The sequence below is a fragment of the Octopus bimaculoides genome, chromosome 18 (genome assembly GCF_001194135.2).
Source record: "Octopus bimaculoides isolate UCB-OBI-ISO-001 chromosome 18, ASM119413v2, whole genome shotgun sequence".
NCBI classification, from domain to species: Eukaryota; Metazoa; Mollusca; class Cephalopoda; order Octopoda; family Octopodidae; genus Octopus; species Octopus bimaculoides.
The window spans coordinates 20,929,457-20,934,426 of NC_068998.1; positions in this window are offsets into that span (position 1 = coordinate 20,929,457).

Here is a 4,970-nt window from a genome sequence, read left to right on the forward strand (position 1 = left end):
ACACACACACACACACACACACACACACACACACACACACAAAGTACGTGTGTGTATGTGTGTGTGTGTGGGTGTTCCTCGCCACAGCTTAACAACCGATGCTAAGTATTTACGTCCCCGTGAATTAGCAGTTCGACAAAAGACACTGATAGAATAAGTATCAGCTAAAAAAAAAAAGTAAAAAGAAAAAAGAAAAAAAAACCGGGGTCAATTCATTCGACTAAAATTCTTCAAGGCGGTGCCCCAGCTTGGTCGCAATCTAATGACACAAGTAAAAGATAAGACAAGTATTTTTGCAGTCGTTATGACAGTCTCTACAAGTGTAGTCGATTTATGTCACACTGTGTAACACGGTTTTTGTCCTTGAGTTGCAACTTTTATTTCCAATTTGCTTACCTCTAGAAGAACGAAAAATGGCTAATATTCCCTTCAAACTCTGTTTCTGTAATGGTATTTATTCAGACCTCCACAGAATCCCTCTCTATGATATTCCCCCACCACCCCTGCTCACGATCAAAGATGCACATATTGTCAGGCACTAAGGGACATGCTCAAGTGGCTAAGGTCAAGCAACTGACAAGCAGATCTGTGATATTGAGTAGAATATTTGCTATAACGATATTTCTGCTTCAGCAACTCAGCGCGGAATCTATCTGAAATGTAATGGAAAAATAGATCAGTTTCAAAATATTGATGTTCAGATTACAAAAGTAAAGTTTGAAGAGAGTAGCAGTTATTTCCTTTGATTTCTAGAGAGTAGCAAGTAGGAAATAACACTTACTGACCAAAGGCAAAAAAAAAAAAAAAAATGTTAGCGTAATTACTACTGTTTATATTTACGTGTCAAAAGTCAAAGAATAAAAGTGAAAGAATAAGATCTATATTGTAATGTCATATATTGTTTCGCTTTTATACTTTTACTTTTAATTCTGATCACGACGACGACAACGACGTCACATTTTGTATATGACTGTGTTTCTGTTTGTGAATGTATGTGAGTGAGTGTATGAGTATGTATATGTCTCAGAGTATGCATGTCTTTCCACGTTAGGTACGTTAGTAAACATATTATATGTGTGTGGGGGCTGGTCAGTGTCAATACAAAATCTTATTTTCATTTCGCTTAAAACAATATAACATTTCATAGAGATGATCTTTCTGTTGTCAACAGGACATTTTATACTACGACGACAACGACATCACATTTTGTATATGACAGTGTATCTGTCTGTGAGTGTATGTGTGTAAGTGTATGAGTGTGTATATGTCTCATAGTGTGTGTGTGTGTGTTTCCGCGTTAGGTACGTTATTAAATATACATCTGCACATACATATACTTATGTAATGACTGACATGCGTGAATGTATGTCTCTGTGTGGCTATCTTAGTATGTGTATGTCGGGAACATTTTATACCACGACGACGACGATGACGTCATATTTTGTATGTGGATGTATATCTGTCTGTGAGTGTATGAGTTTATATGTGTCTGTAAGTACGTGTGTTTCCGCGTTACGTACGTTATTAAACGTACACACACTTCTATACATACCTATACGTATGTGACGACTGACAAGCCTGAATGTATATATGTGAGTGCAAGAGGTGAAACTCTTTAAAAAAATGAGGTGGCAAGGTCCAAGGTATATATAAAAATACACATTTACTGTTCCATTACCACGTGTTGTGAACCGGTTCAACCTTTGCAGGCGTCCCCGTCATTTCAGCGTCTCCCCAGCCGAACTCTCGGCCCTTCGATGTCTTCGACGCCGCAAAGTTATCGTCATCAAACTGGCCAACAAGGGTGGAGCTGCATGGTGTGGCGCTCAGACCTTTACAAGGCTGAAGCTCTCAGTCAGCTTTAAGATACCACTTTCTCTTGCCCTCTGCGCTCCAACTCCACGCCTAACTACCAACAGACTGAGTCCTCCACTATTCATGACCTCATTTCTTCCACCCGTCTCCCTTCCACTGCCTCCAACTTCATTATCCGTATCCCAAGCACGCCCACTATTTACTTCCTTCCCAAAATTCATAAGCCAAACAACCCTGGTCACCCTATCGTTTCTGCCTGCAACTGCCTCACGGTAATGATCTCCAAATACCTCGACTGTGTCGTTGCCTCCCTAGTGGCTTCCCTCCCCTCACACATTCACGACATCAATCATGCTGTCCGTCTGTTTAACTCTTTCTCCTTCCCTTCTGACCCTTCTCAACTTTTGTTCACTCTTGACATTAAAAGTTTGTATACGGTGATCCCACACAACGAAGGACTTCTTGCGCTTAAACACCGCCTTGACCTTCGGCCTGACCTTCGGCCTGACCTTCGGCCTGACCTTCGGCCTGACCTTCGGCCTGACCTTCGGCCTGACCTTCGGCCTGACACGTCCACACGTCTTCGTTTGGCCGAACTTGTCTTCTACTTCAACTGCTTATTCTCGAGTGAGTTTTACCGACTTTCTCGGGAGTGGCCACGGGAACGAGAACGGGCCCCAACTATGCGAACCTGTTCGTTGGCTACGTTGAGGCCCAAATATTCTCACAATTCACTGGTCCTACTCCCGAACTACACGGTCGTTATATCGATGACTGTATCGGCGCGCCCTCACTCTCCCGTGAACAACTTGATTCCTTCCTCACCTTTGTTCAATCCTTCCATTCTACCCTCGAATTCTCCTGCACTATCTCTAACTCTTCCGTCGAATTTCTCGACATTTCTGTCAGCATACACCACTCTACTCTCACTATCTCCATCCACTTCAAACACACTGGCTCATACTCCTGCCTTAACTTCTCTTCCTCCAACCCTACCCACACCAAGCTCTCCATTCTCTACTCTTAATTCCTCCATGTACGCAGGTTCTACAGTGACGACCATGACTTTGAGACTCACTCTCAACTCATAGCTCGCCACTTCATTCTACGTGGATATTCCCTCATCATTATCCACACACACTGCCTTTGCTCGGGAACGATCTGTGGACCGTGTCTCTGCTCTTTCTTCAAACACTTGCCCACCCTTACCCGTCCCCCCATTTCTCCTCACCTACCACTCTACCTTACTCCTCCAATGCACCATTCTCCGAGCCTTCCGGCGACTCCAGTCCGACCCCTCTACCTCGCACATCTTCTCTTACCTACCCCTTCCCTCCTTCAAACGAGCCCATAACCTACGTGACCTCCCTACCCCTGCCTCAAAGCCTGGTTCCTTCCCCTGTTCCCACCCACGCTGGCGTACCTGCCCCTACCTCTCCAATACCACTATCCTCACTGGCACCCATCACCGTCCCTATCACATCACCGGCTTCTTTACTTTCACCTCTAGTAATGTTATTTACTGCGTCCCCTGCTCTCTCTGTCCCTCCCTATACATCAGACTCAGCAATGACACCCCGGTCTCGGGCCACTTCCGCTCTGCTGGTCATTTGCTACAACATCTGTGTGTGTTCGGACAGTCTCTGCACAGGAACCGTGAACAGGAATTAATCTTCTTTCTTCACTCTTTTGCGCCACATGGGCTCAACTCACTTCTTCTCTTTATCTGACACCAACCCCATACGAATTCCCACACACTTCCCACATTCAACTGCCCCTTTCACCTACACACCTTCATACCACCTACATCAGTACTCTCACCACCACACACATCACTATAGAAACTTTGCCAGCGTGCAAAAAGGTAGTCTCGACAATGCTTGGGAATGAAGCAGCAAAAGAAATAGGCAAGATTCAACTGTCCAACGATACAGTTCACAGGTGCATTTTAGGAATGTCTTCTGACATCGAGAAAAATGTATGTAGTAATAAATTTAAGTATTCCCTTTTTGCATTGCAAGTTGATGAGTCAACAGACATTACCAACAAGGCGCAACTCTTAGCATTCATTCGGTTTATCGATGAAGATCACATAGTAAATCAGTTTCTTTTTTGCAAAGAATGAAGTGTCACTACAAAAGTAGAGAACGTTTTCAACATTCTGAATACATACTTTGATAGATGGCAGTTATCATGGAAATCATGTGTGGGTATTTGTACAGATGAAGCCCCTTCCATGGTAGGCTGTGTTAAGGGTCTCACAGCTTTTGTAAAAAAGAAAACAAAATGAGAATGTTATCGTTACTCACTGATTTCTTCATAGAGAGGCCTTGATGGCTAAAACATTAAGAGAGGAACTAAAAGAGGTTTAAGATAAAGTTGTTCAGATGGTAAACTTTATTGAAACAAGACCTGTCAAATCTTGTATATTCGAAGAGTCTTGTACCGATATGAATTCTCAACACAAACGGTTGCTTTTACACACCGAAGTAAGGTGGCTGTCAAGAGGAAAAATACTTACTCATGTACACGCGATACGACAGGAACTTCTTGTGTTCTTTGAAGAAATGAAACAATCTAATTTTCGTGACCTTCTTCGTTCCGAATTTTGGATTACCAGGTTAGAGTTTTTGGTCGATATATTTCAGCAGCTCAAATGTTTGTGTTTTCCATCACTGAAAACTGAACAATATAACTGGATCAGAAACCCATTCGTGGAAACTTCCAGTGATTTCGAATTAACATTGATAGAAGAAGAGGAACTCACTGCTATATCTACTGACCGTGGATTAATGATGAAATACAAGGAATTGTCACTTGAAGCTTTGGGGATTTCTGTAAAAGATGAATATGTTTCGCTTTCTAAAAAAGCTCTCACAATTTTGCTGCAATTTTCAACTTTATATCTATGTGAATTGGGCTTTCCACTCTTTCTACTATCAAGTACAAAGAGCGAGGAACACTTACATGCATTGATAAAGAAATGCGAGTTTGTCTTTCAAACATACACCCAAACATTAAAAAATTGCCAAGACACATCGAGCTAACGTTTGCCATGAACTCAAGAATGAAAAATCTTAAAGTATATGTTATTTTCTGTTACATAGCTTAGAAATTTGTATATGGTGTACCCACAATTATTTGTAAGGGTTCAA